Raw genomic sequence first — 13,768 nt, 5'->3', positions numbered from 1 at the left:
TCTTCCCCCCCTCCGGGCCACGTCCGAGGCGCTGCGCGAGGGCCCCCCCCCACTCCCGGGAGGAGTTTGGCGCGCGCGTTTCTTGGCTGTCCCCACGCGCGCCGCCCTCCTCTCTTCTCCCCACCCCGGAATCTTTCCCGCGGGGGGGGGGGGAGGGAAGGGGGGAGGTGTTGGGAAGACTCTCCCTCGCTTCTCCTGGCGAGAGGCGACTCCGGAGCGGACTTCCCCAAAGCAGGAGCCCTTGCTGTGTCTGCTGGTGCCGCGCCCCCCCCCTCCGCCTCCCCGCCGTAGGAGAGACTCCGCGCCTGACCTCCGCGTCCTGAGGCAGAGAAAGAGAGCGAGCGAGCGGGCGAGAGAGAGAGAGGGACCGCGAGGCGAGGCTGGCGGGCGGGCGGCTTGCCGGGGTCGCCTCGTAGGGGATGTTGCTGTTGGGTTCCGGGCCTGCAGGGCTCCGGGCCAAGGGCTGCCGCCGCTGCTGCTTCTGCTCCTGCTGCTCCTCCCCTATGCCAGCAGCGGCGGCGGCGGTGGCGGTGGCGGCTGTAGGGCGAGGAAGCGGTTTGGGGGAAGGAGAGGCTCCGGGGGCCAGCCGGGCGGCGCAGAGGGCGCCGCGGCTCCGGCTGAGCTAAAGCAGCCGACGGGGGACTCCACCGCTGCTGGGGCTGGGCAGGCGGAGGGACCGGGACGCCACGACGAGGAGGAGGAGGAGGAGGGCGAGAGAGAGAGGGAGAGAGAGAGCCGGGTCTCCCCATGACGATCGGTGCGCCGCCACCGCCGGCGGTCCCTGGCCAGGGTCAGCCCGTGGAGCTCCGCCCGTGAGGAGGATGAAGGGAGCGGGCGGCGGCCACGGAGCGGCTGGGGTCGCTCCCCGCGGCCGGTGATCCGCGCGGAATCCACGCGCAGAAACTCGCCCACCCTTCCTTGCCTCGCAGAAGGCTGGCTCGCTCGGTCGGTCTCCCACGGCTCCTCTCCGCCCCACCAACCCCCGTCCTCGCCTTCGCTCGCTCTGCTCGCTCTCCTTTCTAACCCGGCTCATTATCCGACTGGATCGCATCAGGAGATCCCCTTTTTTATATATCTAGAACTACGGAACCACACCTGTTCTGCTCCAGCGCCGGAATAAAGTCCCAGCCTGGGCTTCTAAGACCAGCATTAGGTAATATATGCATTTGTCATCACCATCACCATTATACTCATCATCATCCAGGGGAAATCCTTTATTACACGGGAATATTTTTTTTTTTCACTCTGCTTTTCTTCGGAAAGAAGGACGCTTGCCATTTCTTTTTCAAGCGTCCGAAAGGTCTGCCGAGAAGGACAGACAGACGGACACATGGCCCCAGATTGCGGTGATGGGCTAGCCGGGGATGAGCATGTGCCCGTGAAAGTCTGAATGTGTTTGGTGAAGGCGGGTTTACGCGTGAATCCAAGCCACCTGCGGGCGGGTTCCCGTGCCCGTCGGAAAACTTACAAGAGAGACTCTAGCGAATGTTGGGTTCACGGAACAAAAAGTGGGGGAAATGCATGGATGCCTTTTTGCAAAACAAAGCAAAACCACCCTTGAGGTCACCCAAAAAAATCATGAGGGTGTCAGCATTCCTGTGTGGATGCTGGCTTTAAACAAATGGAAAATGCAATTCCCATGTAAAATTGAGAGTCGAATTTTTATACATGATTTGAGACATTTCATTTCTACAGTACTTTATAGAAGGCAGCCTTGGAGAAGTGGGGGAGGGCCATTTGGAATTGTGGGGAGGGAGGTGTTTTTCAATGTAAAGACTTACAGCCCCCTTCTATTAGCATTTCTGGGCACCGATCAGAACCAACCGCTTACCGACCCCCAGCTGCTTTTGTGGAGCCTGGGCTCACCAGTTACCGAACTCCCAGGCAAAGTGTGGTTAAACCATAAGGCTACTACATCTAATCAGCCTATAAAAGCTGTCTTTCCTTTGCATGGTCTTTCCTCACTTTTTCACGGGGACACGTGTTTGGTAGGATCTGCAAGGAGAAAAAACAGAGAGAGAGAGAGAGAGAGAGCAATCTGGGTTGTAAAATCGGCCTTCTTCAACCTGGCATCTTTCAGATGGGTTGGACAACAACTTCCATCACCCCTTCCAACAGGGCTGGGAGCGATGGATGCTGTAGTCCGACACAATTGGGGAAAGCCATATTATGGACGGATGGTGCAAATGTACAGGCTGTCACCCCTGTGCAGAGTGTCTTGGACTCCTAAAGAAGGAATTCAGCAGCCTGGGTTGTCTTCTTTCATTTGCACGATCCTGTGGCAGGTCCATCCATGTTGACTCCCTTCTCTGCTGCAGTGCCTGGAGAGCCTGGGCAAAGGGCTTTCCCCTTCTGCCATGTGCTGAGCTCAGCCTCTGCTGCCTTTTGTCTTCCACATTCTTCCAGAACTGCACAAAACCTCTGCAATTGTGACTGAATGCCCAAAGCTGCCCCAGGGTCAAGCATGGTGTGGCGGGCTGAACAACGGGTGGCTCAACACAACCCGGGCTCAGAGAATTGCACGGATGAGTCCTGGTGAGGGGGAAACAGGTGGATAAACGTGTGCTGCCAGCCGCTGAGAAGAGATTACAGTGAGCTAAGTGGAAAGGTGGGAGACTTCCTTGCCAGCTTCCTTGATGCCTGCCGTTGCCTTTGCTCTGGCTTTTGCTTTGAACCTACTTTTTGATCGAGGCAGGAGAATCTCAGCAGTGAACGGAGAAAAACTGGGGAGGGGCTCTCACAAAGATAGAAGGTGGGCAACGCATTTTGTTTGTGATGTTGTTGTCATGTGGAAAGCAGGCTAGGCAATAACTGTCCAGGTAGGTCATTGCCTGTTGGTGAAATTGTAAAAGTTTCACTATCCAGGCTACAGCTAAACCTCATTTGTATTGTTGAAGGGGGCATGCTGGTGGAAGGCTCTTCTTTGGTATGTATTATGTCAGTCTGACTTCACCCAACAAGTGCTCCCCCTGGCCGTGAATGGATTACAATTCCCATGAATCCTAGCCAGCAGAATTGTTGGCTGGGGGTGATGGGAAGTAGAGTCTGAAAAAATCCGTAGGAAATGTGGTCATATAATGTTATTCCGCATCTATCATCTTGCCGTGCAAGCTGTCTCTCATGGCTGCAACATCACCTATTCTGGCAAATATTCTAGTTTGCTGTGTTGCATTGACTTGTGCGCCTCCCTAATGATAAAGAGCATAGTCTCTTCTTTTAAGGGGGAGTAACTCTGATGTCTCTAATTAGTGGCCTACTTTGGATACAGAAATAAAAGTAGAAGAAGGATGGTTGTGTTGCCTTCATGTATAAGTAACATAACATGATTATCAGCTATTAAGATCTATATATTACTGCTGACATTTAAATAGGCTTCCCAAGGGTGAATTTTTTCCATAGACTGGAATGTGTCGTCGGCTGAAATGTGACTGGATGATTCTGAGAGTTGTAGTAAAAAAAAAAAAAGCAACTTTCCCCAGCTTTGACTAAAACTCATCTCAAGTTGGTTCATTGTCTACTACTTGGCAATCACCACAGTACATAGATGAAAACCCCGGGCCTCTCCATCATCATCCACTCTTGTCCCTGCTGACCGGGCTGATGGGTATCAGAATCCAATATCATCTGGAGGGCCTGACTCTCCACCCTCTGTTGCAGTGGATGACTTACCCCAGGGAGGATGGGAAATATGTCACTAAAATAGTTATCCATGCATTTAATCTAGTATCTAAGCCAGCTCCTGAATTGTTTTCTGTACAGCCGCTTGGATCTGCTCTGCAGATCTGCTCATTATCACTGGCAATAGCAGTGTTTGCTTCTAACTTGCCCTGAGCAAACTGCACATTAAAATGGATTAACTCTTTTAGAGGCCAAGTGGGGGTGAGGGATCCCTGGGGAAGGAAAAAGTGGGCTGCAGACGTAAAAAAAAAAAGTAAATATGGCTTTCCAAAGTTGCTTCTTGAAAGCAGCATGCGGCTTTACCTCCCTTTCTGGTGTCCCTCATAAAATCTTCCAGTCACTAACCTTAACCGTTTATTACGGTCTCTCTTAAATCAAGTAAAACAAGCTGCCTGTTTAGTGGCAGATGGCAAATCAAAGAACTAACTTAGAGGAAGAAGTTTCAAATCCAGCAGCAACAAGTAAGATGGGATGATAGTTTGGGACAAGTGGCTGTTAGGATCTTCAACATCCCCATCCAGTAAGAAGCAAAGTGTCTAGGAATGCAAGTCGCACACATTCTTAACCTAACAAGAATGAAAAATTGATCTGTGACATGGATGTAAAAGTAATGCATTGTGCTAAGAATATCATTCATAATGCATTGGTCAGACAGTGGTTACTGTGAGCATTAGGTTCCATACTGCACACTTAGCTTTTTTCAGATGCAGAGGTTTTAGAATCCAGGTAGTCTTGAGATTAAGTTCAAGTCACTCAAGTATTTTTTTCCCCCCTTTCTCTTTGATCAAGCTGTTTCTTTCTGTCTGACAGCTATGCAGGTTGCTCCTGGAATCTAGATCTGATTGCTATAATCAGATTATTCTTTTTTTAAAAAAGAACCTTGCCCAATCTCTTCTGCAGAAGCCATTATTCCAAAATTTAACTTTTAACAGAAGTCTTCTGTTGGTTGTAAGTCAGAGCTTGGATAAACTCTCATCATCATTATCATCTTAATAACAATTGTGTGCTGTCAAGTCATTTCCAACATAGATCATTTTCAGGGTCTTCTAAGTATAAAGTACTTGGAAGAGGTATACCCATTTTGCTGCATCTTTGAAAATAATCTCCAAACCTGTGTGGCCACATTGGCTGTGTGAGGCTGGGAGGTGTAGTCCAAATAAATAACTTTTCCAAGCTTTGTTCTGAATCATGTGGTTTTATGACACTGCTACCCTTGAAATCTGTAGCCGCATGTTTTCTGTGCATAGCATATTTCTTGCTTCCTGGATTGTGAGTGGTTTTCAGATGTGCTTAACTATAACTTAACGTGGTATGTAAGAAGACGTTAGCCCTTGGTGATGATAAAGAAACTTTGTTCTGTAGCAGGTATGTCAGGTAGCGCGGATGCTTTGTAACTAACTGCCTTTTCCAGCCTTCAGCATCTAAGCTAGCAAAGTGTATTAAGGATAATGTATTTTTCTGTTTCTTTTCCTTTCTTCCAGGATTTGCAGGGTTTGCTTTTTTAAAAAACTCAATATACTTTCTAGGTTTCCTAGGTTTTGCCAAGGGAATTCATAAACTCTGCCCTAGACATACTTGATTAACCAAGATGGGGACATTTGCTTCTTTAGGCTTCTGCTCCTGGAGCATCACAGCTAGCAAGGGGGAGACGTAGCCATGTTCATCAGTAATCTGTGGCAGCAGAAACAGTAAAGAATCTTGCATTACCTTAAAGACGTTTAGTTTGCCAGAAGGTTTTATGACCCGAAAGCCATTTTTTCAGATGCACCCAAAGAAGCAGACCTCAGTACACAAAGCCTTGCGTCAGTTTTTAGGATGAACCAAGGTCTCTCTGTTGTCTTTTTTTCTGTAGTCTGAAAAAGGAATTTCCCCCATCTCTGTTTGTCTGATGCCTAGCATAGCAGGCCACACTAGAATAGACACCTGCAATCCATGGGGATTTAGTGAATCTGCTCCTCTGTAAGGTCCATTGATTCAAATGGGCCTGCTTTGTTGTTGTTGTTTAGTCATGTTTGACTCTTCGTGACCCCATGGACCAGAGCATGCCAGGCCCTCCTGTCTTCTACTGCCTCCCAGAGTTTGGTCAAATTCACGTTGGTAGCTTCAATGACACTGTCCAACCATCTCGTCCTCTGTTGTCCCCTTCTCCTCTTGCCTTCACATTTTCCCAACATCAGTGTATTTTCCAGGGAATCTTCTCTTCTCCTGAGGTGGCCAAAGTATTGGAGCCTCAGCTTCAGGATCTGTCCTTCCAGTGAGCACTCAGGGTTGATTTCCTTCAGAATTGATAGGTTTGAACTCTTGACAGGAGACTGTCAAGAGTCTCCTCCGGCAGCACAATTCAAAAGCATTATTTCTTCGGTGCTTAGCCTTCTTTATGGTCCAGCTCCGATACATCACTGTCTAGGTTTTTCATCGCTTTCCTCCTAAGAAGCAAGCATCTTTGAATCTCGTGGCTGCTGTCACCATCTTTAACCACTTTAACCTACTTTAACCACTGCTTACTACACTAAAGTAAGTGGCAATTAGAGTAGCCCCATTTGAGTTAATGGCATTTATGAGGGAGCAGTCTTAACAAAATCCCCACTGATTAAGTGGGCCTACTCTAATGGGACTTACTATGCTAAGCAACAGGATTTCAGCCATATTTTAGCAGAGTAGAGAGTGATTTGGGAAACCTACCCTTTACCAATTAAATAAGCAATTGGTACTTTTGATTGATTGATTGATTGGATACTGCCTCTGTTTAGCTCTTGTTTGGGTTAGCCAGCTGTCTTTATCTGTTTGTAGATAGTGTGGTACACTGGAGGCAGTTATTATTAGCTTTGGTGTGAAGTCTCCATGCTCCCATATAAAACAAAGTGTGCTGCTTATATACCACCCCATAGCTTTAAAGCACTCTCTGGGTGGTTTACAATTTAATTATGCAGACTACATATTCTGCCCCTCCAGCAAGGTGGATACACAATTTACCAACCAAGGAAGGATGGAAAGCTGAGTGAACCTCAAGCCGGCTAACTGGTACTGAACCCGGGTTGTGAGCAGAGTTCTGGCTGCAGTACAGCAGTTTAACCACTGTGCCATGAGACTCCAGATATGTAACAGTCATGCTAGGACTAGATCTGAATGTGAGAAGCGTATTAGCTCAGCTAGCTAAGGCCTTGGTTCTTTGACAACTACTTTATTGCTTGGTGCTTAATGCTGTGATAGTACTTAATGCACTGCTCTTAAAAACCAGTTATATGTAGAGGCATAAATTTTTGTATGGCACAAATCTATACCCATATGGCTCCTGCTTAGGGCTCTTGGCATCATCATCAATGGACATACAGAAGTGGGAAAAATGATCAGGTGCAGCTAAGAAGAATGGCCAGCAAAAGGGAGCATGCGTATGTAAAATGTGTTCTCAGGTTTGCACTTCAAACACTCCCTTGCACTGAAATGGTATATGTGCGAGGGGAAAACATGCCACCTTTCAAGCAAATCTAAAGATGCTGATATTTTCTAGTCGTTGTAGAGATCTCCTTTCTGTTGCTCTTTGAGGATCCCACCCCCAACTGCCAGATTTGTCAGCAGCATCGATCCTGTCACCATTTGTATGTTGCACTATTTTTTTGCCTTTTTCTGTAATCTTGGTTGTTTCTTCTGTTGCTTTATACTTGTCTTTGCTAGTAGTACTCACGGCTTCCCACATCTGCAGGCATGCATACCATTATCTTGTCTTCTCAAGTATATCGCTAAATAAATCCCTGAATCCCTTGTCAAAGACATTCTCACTGTCACTGTCTTTTGTAAGTAAGATTTGTGAGAGTTAATGTAATTTAGTGACTAGCAGCTTGGTCCTTTGCCTGTATACTCAGAAGTAAATCCCATTTTAGTCCACGAAGCTTATTTCTAAACAACAGAAAGGCACTCCATGAAAACAAGTTGGAGTCTTATCTCTGCCGTGGGCTCTCAGGGTGGCTTTAAACAAGTTGTTGTCTCTCTGTCACTGATCACACACCCACACTTGCAAAATGAAAACAAATAACAAAACACTCGGTCTTTTGTGAGGTTGTTGTGTGGATTATTAAGATAATTTATGCAGGGTGTTTACCAGTCAAGGACACACACACACACACACACACACACACACACACACACACACACACACACACACACACACCACTTTGATCTCATCTGAAGAAAGCAGAGGTAGAAATATAACAAATAAATCACTGCAAACATATACACTTGTTTACATATCTCTGCTTCCTGTTGAAACATAAGTTTTCAAAAAACAGACAAACCACCCAAAAGGTCACCACATTATTGCAATGCATTAACCTGCCTTTCTTTGCAAGTATATTTACTTAATTTGTATTATTTCACAACTGCTTTTCCAGTTTGCTTAAAAAACAACTAGAAAGATGATTTTAAAAATTACCTATGCCAGTACATAAAAATAATGTAATACTGTACTAACACAGTACAAGTGCTCAGTATTAAATAAATGGTAACTGGTGCCAGCAAATATGCAGAGGAGATGTGGTGACATCATTTCTGTAGTTAAATTCCTAGGCTTGAGCATGATCCAGCCAAACCAAACCACTTTCAGATCTTTCCCATTAAAATAAATGGGATTTGTTAAGATTGCTTGTTGAGAGGATCATTCTGCTAATTTCTTTATAGCTTCAAGGTTAAAGTAGGTAGAATTTTTAATTAACTAATCTTCTATATTGAGATTGGTAATTTTTGGCACTTAAGATGTTTGGATCACACAAGTAACACAGTCCTTTACCATTGGCCAGATGGGCCGGAGTTACATGTGCAAATGTTTGGAGTGACAACAATTACTCAAACTTGTAGAATTATTACCATTTAAGCTTTGATAAACATTCATGTTGCACGAATTACAATCACTTGTCTTTGAAGTGTACCAGCAGTTTCCAAAACATCTCGCAACACCACCCCTTTTCAACTTTTGAGAAATCTTAACATCTCCTTACCTCTCCTTCACCACCTTCCAAACTCCTTTAAAAATCCAGTTCATAGTTTGAAGTAAAAAAAATAAATGCAAACACAATATAGAAATTAGTGTAAATTAAAAAGAACAGGTTTTCTTCGAAAAGTTCTCCATTCTGGTAGTGCTATCTATAACAGTGATTTAAGCTGATTTAAAGAAAGTTTCAAAAAGGAAACAAAAACTCACAAGCACTGAGGCCAGTTCATAATAATGATACTGAGGGACTTTGCTTGAGATATGTTGTTCCTGAGGGCAAAGAAGGATATATGCAAAAGAAGACATAATCACTGGGGAGCAGTTCTCCACTTGCCTGTCCCTGTATATAACAGCTGTTGAGGTGGGAAGGGTTTCAAACATCGAAAGGCTGGCGGTTCTCCAGCTTAGCTGTAAAGGGGCTGCAGCCCTAGCCAAGTATTCTATATAATCTGTACAGATGATGAGGGAAGTAAGGACCACCATCCTAATTCCACAAAAGCTTGCAAAGTGTGCTTCTTTAAACTGCAAGATTGGTTCGGAAATTGTAGTCCAAAAAGGTAACTTCTTCCAAACCCCGAACATCCACCCACTATCCCTTATCCTTATCCTTCTCACCATGCTGTGTTCATGGAGGGAAACAGTTCAGGCTGTTCTTTATAAGCAATCACCAGCTACATCTAGGCCACTGGTTCTTAACCTTGGGTTACTCAGGAGTTTTGGACTGCAACTCCCAGAAGCCTTCACCACCAGCTGTCCTGACTGGGGTTTCTGGGAGTTGCAGTTCAAAAGCATCTGAGTAACAAAGGTTAAGAACCACTGATCTAGACAACCCTAGGAATGGCAAGGAAAGACTTAGCGGCTGGGCTTCTCCCCTCATTCCCAGTATGTAGAGTTTACAAATGAAAATGCGGGGAAAGGGCTTGCCTCACAGGCAGAGATCACACACTTCTAACAAGGCCTGAATCACAGGAATATGGAAAGAGTTGTTCAAACTGTCGGTCCATCGAGGCCAATGTTGTTGACTCTGCCAATGACTCTCCAGCATTTCAGAGAAACATCTTTCCTAGCTTTATCTGGAGGGACAAAATTTAGGACTGTCCACAAGCAAGCCAGATGCTCTATGCTGAGCTACCATTTCAGCCATTTCAGCCAGTCGAGGCTAAAACCAACACGGCATCCCCCTCTAGATATAGAACTGGACTGGACTGGTCCTGTTCGCATAATGGCATCCTTCATAAGACCTGAGGTAGTGGTGTGAGGGCCAGGAATGATCACCACTGCACTGCAGCATGTGACTGCTGAAGTGATTCCCTTATTCTGGTTAATGGTAAGGTCAGCTCTGGGTTCCGCTCCTTGTGATAGGACCATAGTTTTATGTCAGATATGTGTGGTAGCTAAACAGCATTATTTCAGAAGTAAAATGGCTGCCTGTGATTGTGCCAATTAACATTCTTGCTTTCAAATCTACATTTTTTAAATCAGCCTAATTGTGTATCTCTTCTAAAAGGGTGATAAGATTCTAATCTCCTTTCCCACTCAGTATTTCATTCCAATCTTACACAGTTCCCCATTTTGACACCACCTCAGCCGTTAACCTCACTTTCCAGCACAAGGGCTGCTCACCACAGATGAAGCACTCAGCCATGGCCTTTTAAAGATCACCTGAACGTCACCCTTAACAATCCTCACAATTTCAGCCCTCGTGATTTCATAATAAATGTGTGAGGGCCAGAGGTGCAGGCAACATAACGATTCTGCCTGTGATGCTTGTGGGAATGTGGCCTAACAAGCTGATCTTCAGCACATCAGTGCTTGAAAAGCCATTCAAACTCAGTAGGATTGGTCCTACTTTTCCATGACTTAAGTGATTCGATGTGAAAGGCAAGCTGTGTTGTCCTGGTTCCTAACTGTTAATGTTAGCCAGTTTTAGTCTGAAGTACTGCTTTTCAATTTTTACCTCCCTGGGGAACCACTTAGGCTTGCTCAGCAGCCTTCGAATTTCAGCCAAAGAATACCACTGTGTTACAGAATATTCTAGAACAGAAATGGAGAACTTGTAGCCTTCCAAATGTTGCTGGACTATATCTTCTGCCATCCCTAACTTGTGACCAAGTTGGGATGATAGACATTGGAATCCAACAGTTCTGGATGGGGCCACCAGTTCCCCATTCCTGATCCAGAAGTTTGGAAGAATTACTTGTTTGAATTGTGGCAATTGTACAAAAACAGCACTCACTCTTCCAAGCCTTGCCCTCTTCTGAAGCATGATTTAAAATTTATCATGAAGGTTGATTTGGATCCATCAGTTTATTATTTTTTAAAACAGTGGTTCCTGACATTGGGTCCCCAGACATTCTTGGACTAAAAGTCCTAGAAGCCTTCACCACTAGCTATGCTGGCCAGGATTTCTGGGAGTTGTAGTCCAATAACATCTGGGGACCCATGACTGGGAACCACTGCTTTAGAAAATTAGTACTGATTTGTGACTCCTCACTGTTTCACAGCAGCCACCAGAAAGGTGCTCATGCCCTGGTCTAGATTATGCTGCTAAGATGAAGTAAACATGGAGAATATATATTGGTGTCACAGAACTGTGGGCTGTATAGGAATCAAATAATGTGTTTAGGAATTCTGAATTTAGGTCTTTTGCTTCAGGCTCTGGTTGGTGGCTCTTGGGATTGTAGTAAAATCCTAATTAGTCCCCAAATCTCCTCAGCTCTGCTAAGTAAAACAAAGTACCTCTTCACATGAAGAGTTCTTCAGGATTCTTGGGCATTTTTCTGGCCCTGGGTAAACTTGAATTGAGATTTAAAGTACATTCAGTGTTAATTTGAGGATATGGATTAGATTCAAAGAGATGGGAGAATGAGAGATAAAAATAAAAAAATAAGCTAATCCTGTATTTAAGTCAGGTGGTCCATCAGAGATTGAAATATGGTTATCATAGCATATGCTTTTTCCCCACCTCAGCATCTTACTTTTATCAGTACTTTGGTTTTGTGATTGTAATTGGAAAGTAAACACAAAATTACTTCACAAGCCTGATGGATCTCTGAAGAACTGTTGGATAGCTCAGTGGTTTAGGGAGCTGGCTGTGGAGCCAGAGGTTGGGAGTTTGATTCTCCACTGCATTGCCTTGATGGACTGGACTCAATGGTCCATAAGATCCCTTCCAGTTCTGCCGTTCTAAGAGGAACTCACATTGCTAGAAGAGAATTTGTTACCTGCAATATTGCTAGAAGAGAATTCTTTACCTGCAGTGAATATATAGTTCCCTTGACGACTTATCTGACCTTGGGTGTCTGTGAGTGGTAGGATCATGTAGTTTGTGTCAAGGATGGTTTATGGCCTGAACCACAGTGAAATGTCTAGTGGAGGCATGTGCATTGCTCAAAAAGCTTGTGAGGTCACCATGGACCTATGAGGGAGGTTTTAGATTTCCAGGGTTCCTACGGCCTCGCAATAACCCCTCAAAGTTCCAGGTCTGCTCATGGACATGCAGACCAATAGAAAGAGGTTTGATGGTCTCACCCTGAAATAGGTGGTCATTTTACTTTCCTGGACATGCACTGCGGAAATGGGGGAAGTTGAGGGTTTTTGCAGGTCCAGACACATTCTGAGGAGAAAAGATGAAGGCTCTAAGCATGTTGCAGAGTCCCATAGAATTAAGTACTTTTGCCATATCTATGATGCCTAAGCTCTGAAAGTGATTTATGAGCACAGATTCTGACTGTGAGAACATCTCGCCACCATTAGAACTTCTGGAAGAGGAAGAAAATGTAGAAGATCCCCCTTTAAACAGAGAATCCTGTAATGCGGGTAAGAAAAACTTTGATACTTTCCTTCTGGCATTTTAGGGTGTTTGGGCATGGTGCATGTAGGGTGGGCTTATCTTGCCAAAATAGCTTGGGTGGTGAGTTTTGAAGAGTAGGAAACAATAACAGGATGCGCTTTTACTGTCACAGGAGACAGAGATGTGCAGCACAGATGTACAAGGTGCTAAAAAGTTTTCTGAAGCAAAAGACTAGGAACTATCCTCCTTAGCTTTGTGGAATATGGTTTCAACAGGATATTTTAAAGCACAGGTATGTGATCATCTGTGGAAAGGGGGATCATAATGTCAAAGGTATGCTTTATATTTGAAAATTGTCCTTTATTAAAACGTCTTTTTGAAATATTTCAGGAACCTGAAGACATGGTTACAATACATCCAGCCAAATCACACTAAGCAAAATTCTAGGATGAGAGCTTGATGGAATAAGCGCCATTTTGCTGAGAAAACAGGCAGCCATTTGTTGCACTGCGAGGACCACAGTCTTTGGGATTCTGAAGCACTGCTTGAATAAATACAGTATATTCGTGATATGTGTGAGGGCTTCATGATAGATTCCCTGAGCTAAGATGCACATTCCTGTTTGTGGTGCTCTAAAAGCATAATTTCTCCAAAGCTGATAATTTTTTGTGGAGATAATTGCTTTAAGAACATGTTGCAAATGGTGATTTTCATTGTTTACAGCTGTAATAAAGCTTCTTTGATACAAAAGAATAATGATCAAATTTTGATACTGGTGACAAAAGTAGGCAGATGTAAAAATCCTTGAAGTTACTTAAGAGTGTTGTAAGAGAGTTTGAGCAATCATTTTAAAACCATGTTTTAAAAGTTATTAAGTTCTGATCTTGTGAAAGATTCTTTACAACTTTTCAATAAAACCTGAACAAAAATGTTGATGTTTCTGCATTTCTGTTTGACCGAGAAGATCTGGCGGTATGGGGGTTTACTCTGTCATTTATCAGTACTTAGAGACTAGCAGCAATTTAAGTGACTCTGGAAATTCTGAAAACTTAGCTGGGCAGAGATGATTTGTATGGGTGCTGGAAAATGTAAATATCAGATAACAGACCTGGACATAACACATAAGACAAAAAAGTGTTTGTATATTGTTTGTCATAGTTATGGGGGTTTAACAGCTTAACTTTCTTTGGGAAAGCTAAAAAATTTCCAGGCACGTATGATTTGTATGGGTATTACTTATTTTATAATTTCTTTTCTGCTTTTGTCATGGTTTGTTTTGATTTTATTATGCTGCTAAACGCCCATAATAGTGCATT

The 13,768-nt window shown here is 44.2% G+C and overlaps 1 protein-coding gene across 3 annotated transcripts in view; it reads left to right on the top strand.

Moving 5' to 3' along the window:
* The first annotated feature begins 944 nt into the window (after nt 1-944).
* Nucleotides 945-13,768, top strand: part of LOC110080728 (transmembrane protein 121) — a 44,702-nt gene continuing 31,878 nt past the window's right edge. The window contains exons 1-3 of one of the 3 annotated variants that reach the window (XR_013540276.1): nt 1,080-1,153; nt 12,416-12,478; nt 12,625-12,726. The gene's annotated coding sequence lies outside the window, so the exon portion shown is untranslated. Of the gene's footprint in view, nt 1,154-12,415; nt 12,479-12,624; nt 12,727-13,768 lie in introns of those variants that run through there. The other 2 variants (XM_020796857.3, XR_013540277.1) reach the window with 2 other exon arrangements.

This window comes from Pogona vitticeps, chromosome 1 (genome assembly GCF_051106095.1).
Source record: "Pogona vitticeps strain Pit_001003342236 chromosome 1, PviZW2.1, whole genome shotgun sequence".
Lineage (NCBI taxonomy): Eukaryota > Metazoa > Chordata > Lepidosauria > Squamata > Agamidae > Pogona > Pogona vitticeps.
Note: the sequence above shows the minus strand (reverse complement) of the source record. Positions and strands in the feature narration are given on the sequence as shown.